The sequence below is a fragment of the Schistocerca piceifrons genome, chromosome 5, assembly GCF_021461385.2.
Source record: "Schistocerca piceifrons isolate TAMUIC-IGC-003096 chromosome 5, iqSchPice1.1, whole genome shotgun sequence".
NCBI lineage: Eukaryota > Metazoa > Arthropoda > Insecta > Orthoptera > Acrididae > Schistocerca > Schistocerca piceifrons.
In genome coordinates this window covers 580,698,616-580,716,930 of record NC_060142.1, presented here as the reverse complement: position 1 = coordinate 580,716,930, position 18,315 = coordinate 580,698,616, and the positions used below count along the sequence as shown (strand labels likewise).

The 18,315-nt window shown below is 45.8% G+C and overlaps 1 non-coding gene across 1 annotated transcript; it reads left to right on the top strand.

Moving 5' to 3' along the window:
• Positions 1-1,036: 1,036 nt before the first annotated feature.
• LOC124799726 lies at positions 1,037-1,143 on the top strand. Its single transcript, XR_007017074.1, has one exon. It is a non-coding gene; the product is annotated as a U6 spliceosomal RNA (small nuclear RNA).
• The last annotated feature ends 17,172 nt before the right edge of the window (positions 1,144-18,315 follow it).

The window sequence follows — 18,315 nt, the reverse complement described above, 5'->3', positions numbered from 1 at the left end:
CCGCGCGACCGCTACGGTCGCAGGATCGAATCCCGCCTCGGGCATGGATGTGCTTGGGATTAGTTAGCTTGAAGTAGTTATAAGTTCTAGGGGACTGATGACCTCAGAAGTTGAGTCCCATAGTGCTCAGAGCCATTTGAACCACTTTCGTAATAATGTTTGCTATTAATTTCGGCGCAACATAAGCTCTGATAAAAAAAAATCTATCATAAAAAAGTCGGATAAGGCTGCGTTTAATTCAATACTCTGAGTGAGGAAGGCGGCAGCTGTCGCCTATTCTATTAGAATCCGTCGTCTGCCACGATATTAGGGTCCAATAACGCCTTTGATCCAAACCAGAACATCACGTAGGTCTACTATATCTGCCCTTTTTTTTATCTGCACTTGACATACATTTTCAGTAATCGATTTAATATTTCTTTTTTTTTTAGTTTATTGGCTCTGCCTATGCATTCATCTCAATAGTGGAATGTCAGTTATGACGATGCGAGCGTAAGGGCAACACAGCACCCAATTCCCAATCCGAGAAAGCAGCACCTCAGCCGGGAATCGAACAGGGCTCCTTCGGTTAGCAAACTGCCGCACTGACTATGTAGCTGCCGGGGCGGACTATTCGATTTAATAAAATAGATATGCGATCTAATTTGGGAAAAAAGGGAAAAAGAAAACAGTACTACTGTGCAGACCTTGCAGCCCACTTGCGTTCCGGATCTTTCTGTATGCAGTTATCTTCGACTTCGAGCTCCCGTAATTGTCACGAAACACTGCTTAAATCGTGTGTTCGTTACGACCTTCCGCCTCTTCTAAATGACGAGGCCATGACGTTGCGCGCTCTGTAGCACAAACCCTAAATACCTTTTCCACACCTTCTGAAACAAGCACTGCCATCTGTCGACGAAATGGAGAACCTATTGAGTACTACCCCCTTTCCATAGCGTCTGAAGCTAGCAGTGCCATCTGTTGACGAAATGGAGAACCTATTGAGTACTACGGCTGCGTCCAATCACAAAAATTACAGGCCTTGTGATCTAGAAATGTACTTGCTTCGACAGCGCATACACTAAAATTGGAACGATACAGAGAATATAGGCACTGCCTCTGCGCGAGGATGTCACGAAAAACCGTGAAGCGTTCCACATTTTTAAAACGTAAGAAACAAAGAAAATAAAACAAAAGAGAAAAGACGAAAAACAATTAAAAAAAACAGAAAAAATACGAATATGATATTAAAAACGGTGTAAAAGCAAATGGGCGCAGATTCGAATTCCGGTCGAACCAAAGATTTTTTTCTATCTCCGGTAGGATTACTAGGATAGGTTAGAGACCCGCAAGTCACCGCAGTGGCGTCCAATTGAGAGACGTGTATCAGGCCATTGAGCCAAACAAAATTATTATTATTATTATTATTATAACAATACCCACCCCCGCAGCCACGATAGCGAAGGCTCGGCTGCACGTTGGCGCTTAATTCGAAGTAGCCCGTTCGAATCCAAGCGGTAAAAGGAATCATCACTACCTATATTTGGCCGGCAAGGAGAGGAGAGGTGATGACGTAACGAACCAACGGTCAGTTAATAGCTCCGATAATTCTATACAAGGGGTCGTGAGGAAGGTATAAATCAGGCGAGGAAACGTGGAGCAAAAACCCCTGTAGCAAACATATGGTATTTCACCTGCGCGTGTGTCACGCGGTATCTTAAGGCTGAGGTTTCACGTTATTACCAGATACCGCAGCCACCGAGGGGAACGATGAATCAGGAGCGGACAGCTAAACCGTGTTCTCTGTTTCTTTCGCACCTGGGCAGTTGGCCCTGAACTTCAATAAATGTAACATATTGCGCATACCTAGAACAAGAAATCCACAACTACACTAATGATGACAAAGTGATGGAAACAGTAACCATCGTAAAGTACCTAGAAGTATCTATGCGGTTTGACCTTAAGTGGAGTGACCACATAAAACAAATAGTAAGGAAAGTAGATGCCGTACTGAAATTCATAGCAAGAATCTTAATGAAATGTAATTCATCCACTAACGGACTGGCTTACAAGGCACATTTTCAACCAGTTCTCGAGTATTGTTCATCAGTCTTGGGCCCTTACCAGGTGACTGATAGAAGAGATAGAGGAGATCCAACGAAGAGCAGCGCGTTTCGTCACGGGACTGTTTAGTCGGCGCGAGTACATTACAGACTCAACAAACTCCAGGTCAGACGCTACAAGCGAGGCGTTGTGCATCACGATAAGGTTTAATATTGAAAATTCAAGAGAGTGCTTTCCAGGAAGACTCAAACAACATATAACTTCCTCCCACATACTTCTCTCGAAATGACTACTTTGAGAAAAATCGAGAAATTAGAGTTAATTCAGAGGCTTGCCAACAACCATTCTTCCCATGCGGCATTTCACGAAGGGAACAGGAAGGAGGGATCAGTTGGTGGTACAAAAGTACCCTTCGCCACACTGTTAGGTGGCTTACAGAGTACAGGGTGTACATAAAGTGCAGGAACACTTTCAATTATTTATTCCACAAGAATCAAATATTGTACAGACATCCTACATATGTCATTTTGAAGACAAACCCTGAAAGTTTTTTTTTTCATGTATACCGCCACAGCGTAGTTTGGTAATTTGCCGATAGTCAGTGCTAGTAGCAAACATAGTGAGTTCAGTTGTGGAGCGAGCTTTCTGTGTGTTGTGGTTCGACGAAAACAAGTGTGCTACAGGTATTCGACCGATGTTTAGAACCAAGTACGATAAGAAGCCACCAAAAAGGAAGGTCATTTACCACTGGCGCAACAAATTCGTTACGACGGGTTGCTTGTGCCTGGCAAAGAGAAGCGGACGTCCCAGTGTGAGTGAAGTGAATGTGAAGCGCGTACGAGAGACATTGATTGTCCAAAGAAATCGGTGCGTCGTGCATCCCGTGAACTCGAAACGGCTCCAGTGACAAGTGTGGAAAGACCTGCGACAGAAACTCCGAGAGAGAATATGGGAAGCGACTGCCAAAGTCGACGATGCCATGCTGGGACGGGTATGGCAAGAACTCGATTACCGTATTGACGTGTGCCGAGTCACTCATGGTTCTCATATCGAATGTTAAAAATTAAAAAAAAACTTCCAGAGTTTCTCTTCAAAATTCAATATGTATGACATTTGTACAGTGTTTTGTTCTTGTGCAATAAATGATTGAAAGTGTTGGCTCAAATGGCTCTGAGCACTATGGGACTTAACATCTGAGGTCATCAGTCCCCTAGAACTTAGAACTACTTAAACCTAACTAACCTAAGGACATCACACACATCCATGCCCGAGGCAGGATTCGAACCTGCGACCGTAGCGGTCGCGCGGTTCCAGACTCTAGCGCCTAGAACCGCTCGGCCACTCAGGCCGGCGATTGAAAGTGTTCCCGGACTTTATGTATACCCTGTATTGACGTAGGCGTACTCGTAGATTCAGACGAAGGAAGTTATCTCCGTGATGTGGATCATCAGTGGCAAATTATTCTTTTTTGCCTTACAAGCTTCTGGAAAACATTAAGTCAGTATGTTTCTCGTCGCATGTTTATTGATTTCCGCGTCTACGTGTCCCCGCGGAAAACGGAGCAACTGAGATTTGAAACAAGAACTACATATACTGCATTTAGAACGGTGATGAAGGAAAACAGTGAGGACTTTTAAAACTTCCGCATGTATCCGTGTAGCATTTGCGTGAGAGTAAGAACAGGTAGTTCATTCGTAAACAGGGCCTGTTCCTAGTGGCGTTACATTACTTGTGGATGGGCACTGCAGCCGATGAAAAATATCTGAGCATATGTTTGTTTATATTACTGCTGAACTTGTCCGGAACCGCTACGGTCGCAGGTTCGAATCCTGCCTCGGGCATGGATGTGTGTGATGTCCTTAGGTTAGTTAGGTTTAAGTAGTTCCAAGTTCTAGGGGACTGATGACCACAGAAGTTAAGTCCCATAGTGCTCAGAGCCATTTGAACCAGTTTTTTGCTGAACTTGCCACGAACTTGCCGGACGAGCAAGTGTGGTGAGTTGACACTCACTTGAACTGTGTTCGATGTTGGGTTCGTCGCGCTATTCAACACCAGAGAGCGGGCGAAATCACTGCGCAAATCGTGGTTTACGCTGAGGTGACAAAACTCATGGGATTTCTCCTAATATCGTGTCGGACCTCCATTTCCCTGCCGTAGTGCAGCAACTCGACGTGGCATGGGCTCAACAAGTCTTTGGAAGCCTCAGAAATACTAAGCCATGCCGCCTCTACAGCCATCCATAGTAGAGAAAGTGTTACCGGTGGAGGATTTTGTGCATGAACTGACCTATCCAGTGCCGGCCGGGATGGCCGAGCAGTTCTAGCCGCTACAGTCTGGAACCGCGCGACCGCTACGGTCGCAGGTTCGAATCCTGCCTCGGGCATGGAGGTGTGTGATGTCCTTAGGTTAGTTAGGTTTAAGTAGTTCTAAGTCCTAGGGGACTGATGACCTCAGAAGTTAAGTCCCATGGTGCTCAGAGCCATTTGAACCATTGACCTCTCGAGTATGTTTCATAAATATTCGATGGAATTCATGTCGGACGATCTGAGTGGCCAGAGGATTCGCTCGAACTGTCAAGAATGTACTTCAAACCAGACGAGAACAACTGTGGCGCGGTGACATGGCGCATTGTCATCCATAAAAATTGCATCGTTTTTGGGAACATGAAAAGTCCATGAGTGGCTGCTAGTCTCCAAATATCTGTTGGAACAGAGGGTCCACTCCAGTCCATGTAAACACAGCCCACACCATTACGGGGCCACCACCAGCTTGCATAGTGCCTTGTTGGCGATTTTGGTCCATGACTTCGTGGGGTCTGCGCCACATTCGAACCCTACCATCAGCTCTTACCAATCCATATTGGGACTCATCTGACCAGGCTACGGTTTTCCAGTCGTCTAGGGTCCAACCGACATGGTCACGAGCCCAGGAGAGGCGATGTAGGTAATGTCGTGCTGTTTGCAAAGGCACTCGCGTCGATCGTCTGCTGCCATAACCCATTAAGCCACGTTTTGCCTCACTGTCCTAACGAATACGTTCGTCGCTGACCTGCATTGATTTCTGCAATTATTTCACGCAATGTTGCTTGTATTATAACACTGACAACTACACGCAAAAACCACTCTCCCGGTCCTTGAGTGAAGGTTCAAATGGTTCAAGTGGCTCAAAGCACTATGGGACTTAACATCGGAGGTCATCAGTCCCTTGAATGAGCTTAAACCTAACTAACCTAAGGACATCACACACATCCATGCCCGAGCAGCGACCGTAGCAGCAGCGCAGTCCCGTATTGAAGCGCTCAGAACCGCTTGGCCACACCGGCTGGCTTGAGTGAAGGTCTTCGGCCATTGCGTTGTTCGTGGTGCCTGAAATTTGGTATTCTCGTTACACTCTTGACACTGTTGATCTCGGAATGTTGAATTCCCTAATGATAGAATATCCCGTTTGTCTAGCCCCAACTTCCATTCCGTCTTCAAAGTCTGTTAATTCCCGTCATGAGGGCATAATCACTTCGGAAACCTTTTCACATGAATCACCTGAGTACAAATGACAGCTCCAGCGTCTGTGTATGTGCATCTCCCTATCCCATGATTTGTCACCTGAGTGCATTATCATTACTGGACGTAACATCGTTTGAAAGCACAGAGCAAAGCCTCGTAACCCTTATAGATGCAGATAATTTTGTTAAGTAAATCGGCGCAGATTATAAAACAAGGTGGTTTCTGAGGAAAGGCGGAGTCAGCTGAATCTGTACAAACATTAATAACTGTTAACTGCGGCGGAAGACGCAGTCGGTGGTTGTCTAGCCCTCGATTCATCAGTAACCATGTTGTGGCTCAAAATGGTTCAAATGGCTCTGAGCGCTATGGGACTTAACTGCTGTGGTCATCAGTCCCCTAGAACTTAGAACTACTTAAACCTAACTAACCTAAGGACATAACACACATCCATGCCCGAGGCAGGATTCGAACCTGCGACCGTAGCGGTCACGCGGCTCCAGACTGTAGCGCCCAGAAGCGCACGGCCACTCCGGCCGGCCATGTTATGGCGTAGGTCAGTCAAGTGTAACAGTTTTTCGGTAGTTGTGAGCTTTTAAGTAGACACATGTGCGAAGAGTGTTTTACTGGCAGTGCGTGTCACATTCAAAGTTAAACCCACAAACCCACTTTACACAGGTCCACTAAGTGTACTCCCAGCTAATCACTATCCACAGCCGGGAGGGAAGAGAAATTTAATATCCAGTCCAGATGGTCGAATTTATGGCTCACTCGCGAAAGTGTTACGTAAATTTAGTTTCTCGGCGCGATTACCACACAACAGGCTTCGCTGGTGACTAGCACGCTCGTTTGGCTCTGCGGAGGCAGACAGTTGGTAACGGTGAAGGGTGTTTCAGCTCGTCTGCGTGGTGGGCAGCAAGGCCGAAGCCAAAGCGGGGGGAGGGGGGGGGGCGTTCTAGGGGTTCCGGAATACCCCCCCACCACCACCACCACCACCTAAATCCTAAATGAAATTACACACGACCCAGTGTGCGCCTGGTATAATTGGAAGATATTTTGATTTTCAATCATATGACGAAAGAAGGGTACGCACTACGGAAGGTCATTAAGGCCAACGGTAGAATTAAACGAGCTATCGCTGTTGTTGGTCTTGTTTGAGCTCAGTTGTTGTGTTGTTGATCAGTTCAGGTCTTTCTTGGGGTTGAATTTAATGATAAGTGCTACCGTGTATTGTTTTTATGCTGTGTGCTGTTGTGATAATTTCTAATTATGGATAAGTTCGTAACAAAAAAGAAGATGAAAATCGATTTTAATTCATCCGCTTGCACTATGACAAGTTAAAAATATGTACGCACACTATAATAGCTTAATTATCTATCTATAATGTAGTGTCGGTAGCTGGACCGACACCGTGATATGGATTGCTGAAAAGGAATGCTAAACTAACGCTGTGGCCGATAGTGCACGCACGGCAATAAGCATACGGGCGTGAAGTCTGGAACATAAAAACTTATGAATGAATAAGAAGAAAAGTATGTAGATGCTTTTTACTTAACTTTTAATAATTCCTTGGAATACATCTCTCTTGATTACTCGTAAGCTATAGGCACTGATACAAATGGCTCCTTGCTAGTTCGTAGCCATTAACTTAGCTGATGGCTATTCTGTCTCTCGGCTAATGAGAGAGAAAGGCTTCGTACAACTGGGCGATAGCTAGGTTCGCGTACAACTGGGCGGTAGCTTGGTTCTCGTACAACTGGGCCGAGTCCACTCTCGTATCACGAGACCTGCCTTGGTGGTGGCGCTAGGTCTGCGATCACAGTGGCGACACGCGGGTCCGACATGTACTACATGGACCGCGGCCGATTTAAACTACCACCTAGCAAGTGTGGTGTCTGGCGGTGACACCACATTCCTCCCCCGCAAATCGGCGAACGGTCGTGTAATAAGGCTTCCGCCCGCCGTGGGGAGGACCACATGTTGACGTATGCGATGAGGTGGGGAGCCTAACAACAGGCGAGGCTGTGCCACCCGCACCCGGCCATCCGGTCCGAGGGGAGCTAGGAAACGCCTGCAAAACTAGTCCAGGGTGCACGTCAACATGCGGTGTATGCGCCCGTGAGAAGACATGAGGGACCGAAGGGTCTATTTCCATGGCGTCGGGGTAGCCGACGCGCGATGACGTCATGTGGTCCGGAGCGGGCTGGAGTTCCATGGCGGAGGACAGCTGGTCACGGGAAGCGATCGGCGGCGCGTGACCCTGGGAGGCGCCTGGCGGCTGCAACGAAGCGTCGAATGCGGTCGGCGGCGGCGGCGGCTGCTGCCGCTGCTGCTGCTGCGGCGGCGGCGGCGCGTCGCCATGGGGCAAAATGGAAGGCATCGTCGGTAACACCTGGGGATGAGGCGAGCCAGTAGATGGGTCCCCAGGGCGCTGACCGGACGGCACCGTCGCTGAAAGCAGACGGGGAGCGGCAGAACCCGAGCGACGACAGAGGCGCAGCTGATTGAGATGCCGACGCACCTCACCAGAGGCCCCCAAAACCAAATACATCGCGCGGCCGAGGCAGCGAAGAATGCGCCCTGCGAGCCAACGCCGTGAACCTCGATAGTTGCGATAAAATACAACGTCGCCTGGAGCAAAAGCAGGAGTCTGCCGCTGCGCAGGAACCTGATGCGGCGGATGCAGCAAAGACATCAAGGTGCGATGAGGACGACCGTGGAGCAACTCAGCCGGCGAGCGACCATCTCGGGGCTGAGAGCGATACGAAGACAAAAAGAGCAACAATGCGTCCTCCCGAGAATGCGACTCTTTCAATTTCAACATCTGTGACTTGAAAGTCCGGACCAATCGTTCAGCGGCACCGTTGGACTGAGGCGAAAACGGCGCGGATGTCAGATGTTGAATGCCATTGGCCTGGCAGAATGACTGAAATTCTGCGGACATGAATTGTGGGCCATTGTCGGAAACAATAGTCTGCGGCAGACCTTCAATGCAAAAGATAGCAGACAACGCTTGGATGGTGGCGGAGGACGTCGTGGAAGACATCCGGACAACAAAAGGAAAATTACTGAAGGCGTCGACCAGAACCAACCATCGAGCATTCCAGAATGGACCAGCAAAATCAATGTGCAAGCGTTGCCAAGGGGAAGTGGCTTTTGGCCATGCAAAGACTTTCCGCGGCGGTGCGGACTGTTGTTCGGCACACGCCGGGCACGAAGAACACATATTCGTAATCGCAGCATCGATTCCGAACCAAGTACAGTGCTGACGAGCAAGTTGTTTCGTTCGCACTATACCCCAATGTCCTTGGTGAAGAAGCCGTAAAACAGAGGACTGTAACGAACGTGGGACCACGACTCTGGACTGATCATTATCAGAACGCAACAACAAAACACCACGTCGAACAAAAAGTCTCTCCTTGTGAGCAAAAAATCGGCGAACCAACGGATCCTCGATCCGAGACTTTGACAAAGGCCATTGCGTAGCAACAAAACGTAAAACAGTAGCAAGGACAGGGTCAGCAGCTGTGGCTGTAGCGACACGACGAAAATCAATCGGAAACGATTCGACCACTTCATCAGTTTCCGAATCAATGAACATGCAAGCAAGTTCGGAAGAATCGAATGCTTTATCCTCAGCAACAGGCAAACGGGACAACGCATCGGCGTTGCCGTGCTTAGCAGTGGACCGATACAAGATATCGTAGCGGTACTGCGAGAGGAAAATAGACCAGCGAATGAATTTCTGCGCTGTACGTGGAGGTACAGGCTTGGTCGGATGAAAAAGCGATGTCAAAGGTTTGTGGTCTGTGATGATGGTAAAGTGACGACCATACAAGAAATCATGGAACTTAGTAACACCAAACACGAGAGCCAAAGCTTCTTTCTCTATCTGTGAATAATTTCTTTGCGCAGACGAGAGCAATTTGGACGCAAAGGCAATAGGGCGATCATGCGAGCCAACTTTGTGCGCAAGCACAGCACCGATCCCGAAATCTGATGCATCTACCATCAACAAAAGGGGTTTCTGGGGATCGAATGGCGTAAGGCAAGTATTAGAAAGCAACGCCGATTTCAACTGGCGAAAGGCGCGTTCGCATTCCGTCGTCCAGACGAACGGAACACCTTTACGGCGTAAGCGATGAAGCGGAGCGGAAATGGAAGAGGCATTGCGCACATATTTATGATAATAGTTAATTTTACCCAACACACTCTGTAGCTGTTTCAGATTTTGAGGGGAAGGCAAATCGTATATGGCACGGAGGTGCTCTGGACTTGGATGTATGCCTTGGGCATTAATGACATGTCCCAGGTATGGTAAGTCACGAGCAAAAAACACACATTTGTCCTTCCTCAAGCGAAGACCATTTTGCCGCAAGACCTGAAATAATGTTCGTAAATTCGCAAGATGATCTTCTTCTGTCTGTCCGGAGATCACTATATCGTCCAGATAGTTTGCTGCAGTAGGGACCGACGCACAAATAGTTTGTAAATATTGCTGAAACAAGGCAGGGGCGGATGCACACCCGAATGGCAGTCTTTTGAAGCGGTACAATCCAAGATGCGTGTTAACCACCAATACGCGCTGGGATTCGTCGTCCACCGGTATTTGCAAGTACGCATCGGCTAGGTCCAACTTTGAAAAATATTTACCCGGGCACAGTTTAGCAAAAAGATCTTCCGGGCGGGGCAAAGGAAAAGTAGCAGTCACTAGCTGTGGATTCACTGTGGCCTTGAAGTCCACGCAAAGTCTCAATTTTCCGGAAGGTTTTGGCAAAATTACTAAGGGTGAGGCCCAGAGAGAAGCTTGCACACGTTCAATTACACCCTGTGATTCGAGATCGTGTAACGTTCTTGCGACCTCATCACGCAATGCGTGGGGAACATTGCGCGCCCTGAAAAATTTCGGTTGCGCGTTTACCTTCAGTTCTAAATGTGCTTCATAGTTTTTAGCGCAACCTAAGCCCGGTGCAAAAACGTCTGCAAATTCGTCACACAGCCGAGAAACACTGTCTGTAGGCACAGTCTGATTCACTGATAGGACCTGATTTACAATAGACATGTTAAACAACTTAAATAAATCTAGACCAAACAAGTTCACTGCAGAAGAAGAACGAAGAACGTAAAATGACACAAGTTTTGTTTGTCCCTTGTATGTTGCAAGAAGGCTGCACTGTCCTAACACAGGAATTTTCTGTCCGGAATATGTAGTTAGCTTAACATTTGCGGAACGCAACGGAGGTGCGCCCAGTTGTTTGTACGTGTCGTGATTGAGCAATGAAACTGCAGCTCCGGTATCGAGCTGGAATGGTATCACTTGGCCGTCAAAGTCTAAGTCCACAAAAAGTTTATTGTCCTGCGGACGACAAGAGCGACTGTTTTGTGCAATTTGAATAGACACTGGTACAGAATCACTGGCTAATTGACTTGATTTCCGGCGACGTCGACGCACAGTTTTTGTGGGACGATCACAGTCACTGTTAGAGAAAGTGTCACCGGACGAAGTGGAATTAACGACATGAATGTCCATAGGCGAAGGTCCACGAGCCTGAGCGTCCTTGGTTCGATTCCGGCGCGAAGCAAAGGGCCTGGAATGATCGTGATTGTCTGATCTGAGCTTTTTCTGGCAAACACTTTGAACATGTCCTTTCTTATTGCAGAAAAAGCAAATAGCTTGGCGTGACGGGCAATGTTCACGCGAATGTCTAGTAGCACACCGCGGGCATGATTTCACTGCATTTGCGGGCTGGCGCGGCACCTCTGGGGTAGCACGCGGCGGTCGCTGTGTCGCCGTGCGCGAGGCCCGGTTACCGGGCCGCGCAGCGCGTCCAGCGGGCCGGTTAATGTTACACACGGCTGGCGAAGTTTCAAAAGATTCCTGAGCACAGTCCAGTGTGTCCTGTCTATCCAATATGTCTATCACTTGTTGAAGGGAGGGATTAACTAGTTTCAAAATTTGCTCCCGTATGCGAACATCAGAAACGTTCTGTGCAATTGCATCACGCACCATTGTATCTGAATAAGAAAGACCACAGTCACATTCAAAGGCACAGTCCCTAGTAAGTCCTTGCAATGTTGCTACCCACTCCCGATTAGTTTGACCGGCCGTACGTTTTGTACGAAAAAACGTATACCGTTTTGCAACCACATTAACTGTTTCTTTGAAATAGGCATCTAATGCAGACAAAATTTCCTCGTATGACAAAGTTGCTACGTCGCGGCGGGGAAACAATTTCACTATCACACGGTATGTGGACACACCGACACAAGAAAGCAAAAACGGCTGCCGCTCATTACCTTGAATTCTGTAGGCAGCAAGGTGGAAGGCGAACTGACGAGACCACTCTTGCCAGGTCTCGTGGTTCGGGTCGTAGTGCCTAAAAGGCGGTGCAACGGCAGGTTGTGGCTGCGGTAGCGGTGAAGCGGCTGCGGCCGCATCGGTTTGAATGGTACGTTGACCCTGGACGAGCTGTCCAAGGGCATCCAGTAACGCCTGCGTCTGCTGATTCTGCAAGCGATAAAATTCGGACAGTACATCTGGAGAATGTGGCGAAGCCATGACACAATGAAATGTAAGCAATCAGAACACTTTAAAGCGTCGCCAACGTGGCAAATGAATTAATACAAACTCTTTTTCTCGTCGCCAATATTTGTAGTGTCGGTAGCTGGACCGACACCGTGATGTGGATTGCTGAAAAGGAATGCTAAACTAATGCTGTGGCCGATAGTGCACGCACGGCAATAAGCATACGGGCGTGAAGTCTGGAACATAAAAACTTATGAATGAATAAGAAGAAAAGTATGTAGATGCTTTTTACTTAACTTTTAATAATTCCTTGGAATACATCTCTCTTGATTACTCGTAAGCTATAGGCACTGATACAAATGGCTCCTTGCTAGTTCGTAGCCATTAACTTAGCTGATGGCTATTCTGTCTCTCGGCTAATGAGAGAGAAAGGCTTCGTACAACTGGGCGATAGCTAGGTTCGCGTACAACTGGGCGGTAGCTTGGTTCTCGTACAACTGGGCCGAGTCCACTCTCGTATCACGAGACCTTCCTTGGTGGTGGCGCTAGGTCTGCGATCACAGTGGCGACACGCGGGTCCGACATGTACTACATGGACCGCGGCCGATTTAAACTACCACCTAGCAAGTGTGGTGTCTGGCGGTGACACCACATATAACAGTTTAATGTTTGCAGTGGATTCGTTGTGTGGAGGCTGGTAGAACTTAGGAGTTGCAATATTTCAGTATTTCATAAGGTAGCAGCGCGGTAAATATCATTACAAATATCATTAAATTAAAATCAGTGCGCAAAAACACATTTGCATGTATATAAGTCGCCCATAAATCGCGTTGATCAAGAAAAACGAGGCCCAAACGGCGATGGCTGCATTTCTTTAAAAAAATTGCTCAATATTCTATCATTAGTAGCTCAAATGACAAAATATCGCACAATCTGATTATCTGGGAGGTATTCAATTATAAAAACCAGTCCCGATACGGGAAGGATTGTTGGAGAGTGGCAAGGGTACGGGATGAAAACATTCTACAGTTCATTCTTTTGTAAAAAAAAATTTTCAGCGGGCTGCTTGAATTCGTCCGAGCAGACTGCGCTCTGCATCCCTCCCTCCCGTTTCATCCAGAATCTTTTTACGCTCTTGCAAAAATCCAGCAACTACCATGTACAATTAAATCTTAAAATACACATACATTCATGCACTATCAAATGACTAAACATGCACAATTAATGGAAAAACATCAGTATTCAGTCTTTTGTTGTGATGCATTTTTAAACAGTTTACATACAACAACCAGCTTTTACAAATTCTCCACCGACTTCAGGTAGCTCTGTGTGTTGGGCAGCAGAACTAGCAATCTCTGGATTCGGGAGGTTTGGTGGTTTGAATCCATCCGCCAGCAAGCCTGATATGGATTTCTGTAGTTCCTCATGGAAAAATGCCAGGATTGATCCCTTGCTATAGCCCACAGCCAATTCCTTCCGAATACCTTTCTTTCCTATAAGATTCCACTTCCCTCGGAGATACAACCCCTCCAGCATAAATGAAAAGAGCTGCGTCAAAGGCGACCCGACACTAAAAATAAATAATAATGCGAATTCTCCTCGTTTATGCTCATGCATTTCTGTGCCGGGACAGCCTTTAATGCAGAAAATGGTCTTTCTATACATTGCAACAAGTGAGAGATGCATAGTTAATTGAGAAAATTTCGTGAAAGTGTAAAGTTGAATAATTTCGATTCCTTTGTACTTTTGCCACCAAAAATTGTTCTTGCTTCTCTGTTCAACAGATATCTCTTTATTCCAGAAACGTTGTCGGTAATAATCACTGTGTCCCAAACAATTTGCGCTCGGTCCGTTCCTGATCATCTCCTCTGCTCGAACCTAGGCTGAAAGATGAAGAGCATGACCTTCGAGGGTGGAGGATTGAAGCATGAGTGCTTCTTAGTGGTTTGCTACAATACAGCACTCCTAAGTAAGAATATTATATCTCCACTTAGTGAAAACTCCGACATCATTGTCAAATAAAAGGATTATCGTTCTTGATAGAAATTTTAACAATAAATGAAAACCGTAAGTCTTTTTAAAGTCCTCTTTACCAAATCGGATCCCCCCCCCCCCCCCCTTGACACAATCAATGCTACGTCCTTGCGGGCAGTCGACCCTCCGACCCTCACGTGTTCGCCATAGTTGCGTAGGCGTTGTCCTACCTGAGCGAACCGTTGCGAACGCGACGCAGCGCGGCGACCGCACGATTATATCAGAACAGTCACGCGAACCTGAGTTTACATAAAAAAAGTGGTTCAAATGGCTCTGAGCACTATGGGACTTAACTTCTAAGGTCATCAGTCACTTAGAACTAATTAAACCTAACCCACACATCCATGCCCGAGGCAGGATTCGAACCTGCGACCGTAGCGGTCACGTCGTTCCAGACTGTAGCGCCTAGAACCGCTCGGCCACCCTGGCCGACTGAGTTGTCATACACAAGGGCAGGGCATCGTGCGACGTGCGATGTGACGAGGCGGACGTGATCAGATGGTTTGATATTTTCGCGTCAATTGGACGCAGGTTGTGGTTTGTGTTTCAAGTTATAATGTCTGGAAGTTTTCATCATTGCTGTTCAAGAACGTTAAGTACATCTATACCTGTTAACCTCCGTGAAGTGCATGGCAGCAGAAGATACGTCCCATTGTACCAGTCATTGCTCATAAATTTTGTGCAGGGGAGTTTTTCTGCTGACTCCAAGTATTATCGAACCATACGCAGGCCAATCAAACTGTTTTTAATTGTTATCTGTCCTGGGCACGCAGGTTATTCAAAAGTATATTCGTTGTTCTGGAAGACAAATGACGAATCTAGCGTCGTGTCATTACAGTTGAAGTGGACGCGTGAATGTAAATAATGGCCGTACAGAACAACTGATCAGTCTTTGTTTACTGGGAATGCTCATACGGTGTGCTGTATTGCACTACAGGACGCGTGAATTCTGGAGATGACGGCAGGTACTTGACATCTCAGGTTAAAAGAAACAAGAACATCAGATGTCACGCACCATATAAAGACCATTTCAGTAACATTGCTGGAGAGATTAGTTGACAAGCTAATGTCATATAAAGACCATTTCAATAACGTTGCTGGAGATATTAGTTGACAAGCTAATGTCATTAGATGTAGCTATAAAGCAGTCTAAAGGTTGTAAATAAACAAAAGGTCTCAGTGAAAACTGAATTCACTAAAGCATGTAGTTACTTAGATGAACATCAACAAAGGCAAAACGAGGATAATGGAATGTAATCAATTTAACTTGGGTGGTGCTGAGGGAATTAGAATAGGGAATGAGACACTTAAAGTAGTAAAGGAGTTTTGCTATTTGGGGAGCAAAATAACTGATGATGGTCGAAGTAGAGAGGATGTTAAATGTAGACTGGCAATGTCAAGGAAAGCGTTTCTGAAGAAGAGAAATTTGTTAACATCGAGTATAGATTTAAGTGTCAGGAAGTCGTTTCTGAAAGTATTTGTATGGAGTGTAGCCATGTATGGAAATTAAACATGGACGATAAATAGTTCGGACAAGAAAAGAATAGAAGCTTTCGAAATGTGGTGCTACAGAAGAATGCTGAAGATTAGATGGGTACATCACATAACTAATGAGGAGGTATTGAACAGAATTGGGAAGAATAGGAGTTTATGGCACAACTTGACTAGAAGAAGGGATCAGTTGGTAGGATATGTTCTGAGGCATCAAGGGATCACTAGTTTAGTATTTGAGGGCAGCGTGGAGTGTAAAAATCGTAGAGGGAGACCAAGAGATGAATACACTAAGCAGATTCAGAAGGATGTAGGCTGCAGTACGTACTGGGAGATGAAGCAGCTTGCACGGGAAATGCATGGAGAGCTGCATCAAACCAGTCTCAGGACTGAAGACCACAACAACAACAGTTACTTAGTGATTACATTTTGTGGCATAACAACAAACAGGTTTCAACTAAAGCTAAGAAACCCACTTAGAACACCGTCAATATTACCGTGTGCACTGGCACAGTATTCTTCTTTAACGAGATATTAGATTTAAAAAGTTAATCGCTCCAGCCAAAAACACTACAGTTACTTTCATATCTCAATAAATAGAAAAGTTTAAAGTATGAATCGTTGGCAAACACTCACCTCTTCACGTGCTATCATTTTCAGAAGACATAGTTTCGATATCTTGAACCGTTATGAAATACGACTGATGTTGCGACCACATGATTCACATTGCTCACCGACAGATCTGGGTGCGCGACGCTCCCATATATATAAAAACCAATATATCTCACGAATAACGATAGATATCGCACTGCTCTCATATTTAAGTACAATTTTTATATATTATCCACATTTCATATGCAGTAATGTATGACCTAAAGTGGACCATATGCAAAGTCTACACAATTCGTTTTTATCTATGGAATCTCTTAAAATTTCGTTCAATGATTTACTTAATTAAAGGCAGCACAGTAACTAAGACGAATAAAAAAAAGAAATTCATTCATTTATGTGAGAGAATCAATCGGCTGATAAGTATTTTGTAGTTTCCATCACGTCCATTCAAGCACTTCGCCTGTGGCTGCGCTGCACACGTAGACCAGAGTAACCGCGCTGCATTACTTAGCGTTGGATCGCTCTGTTGTTAAGGGGAGCCGGAGGTGGTCAAATCCAAAAAATTACGATTTTTTTTTGCTACCGAAAATTAATTGGAACATTCCTCTTTAATGTAAACTTTGAATTATTGTTCTACTCGCCCTAGAAGTGGAGTTATTACCATTTTCCCCCACGCCTGCAGAGGAAATGGGCGGCCGCTGAATGCATCTAACACCCTCTCGTGACTTCCTGGCGAACTGCTTGGGATTTTCTCGGCCTGTTCCGCATACAGCGCCTTATGTTACGCATACAGCGAGTGTGCAAGGGTTGGCTACATTGTTTTCTGTGACAAATGAAGCGCTAAGAGCGCGGAACATCGTCTCTTTGCTGTTTACCGTTTCGAATTAGTTCAGTGTTGCGCCTGTTGTTGGTAGTATTATACTTCTTGTGTAAAGCGTTGTTCTGGTTACAATGCCACGTTTTAGTAACCGTGTATATAAGAAGAGGAAGAACGCAGGAAAAAGAAAATTAACACTAATACCAAGTTGCGATACTACAATTACTGAAACAGTGCGTTCTTCTGCTAAGCAACACATAGCCGGCCATAGCCCTGTGACATCTTCTAGCAAATACTACCTTGGGGATGGTGACTCCAAAGGTTTCAAGACTATAGAGGAACTGAAACCATATGGAAATGAATTTGTAGTTGAAAAGTTGGAATGCACTGGGCATGTGCAAAAGCGTATGGGTGCACGGCTTCGAAGGCTCAAACAAACTTTGGGTTCAAGTAAGCTCAGTGATGGAAAGACAATAGGAGGGAGAGGCAGGCTTACTGATGAGGTGATTGAACGTCTACAGAGATACTATGGGTATGCTATAAGGCAAAATACTAGTAATGTTAGTGACATGCGAAAAGCAGTGTGGGTACTGATCCTTCATACTGTCTCTTCCAATGAATACCCTCAACAGAGCCTGTGCCCAAAAGATTCCTGGTGCAAATATAATGTAAAAAAGGACTATGATCACAAACATGGTTTGCCAGCAGCTGTGATAAATGCAATAAAACCAATTTTTCATGACTTAGCACAGCCAGAATTGTTACACAAATGTCTACACAGAAAGACGCAGAATCGTAATGAGAGCGTAAACAATTTGATTTGGAAAGTGATTCGTAAAAGGGTGTTTGTAAGCACAAAAACACTGCACTTTGGCTTTTATGATGCAATAGCAACCTACAACCAAGGGAACAGTGTGAAGTGTGAAGTTCTGAAGGCATTAGGATTTACAGCTGGGGTGAACACTGTACGAGCACTAAGAAATATTGACAGAGAAAGGATAAGAGGAGCAGAAAGAAGAGAAAGGCATATGAAGTATGATGGAACAACAGGCCAGAAAAGAAGACAGAAGAGGAAGCTTTTGGAGGATGAAGAAGAAGACCCTGATAATCCATCCTGTAGTGCAGGAATGTATTGAGAAACTTTGATAGCCATTTCCCGTAAATTAGAATTTTTCGAATATAAGGAACATTTTCTCAAAATCCACTCAAGCTAGAGAGATGAAATTTTTATACAGCACTCCTAGTGGTCAAACTTGCATTGTAACACAGCCATTTGGCAATATGTTCAGTAGTTT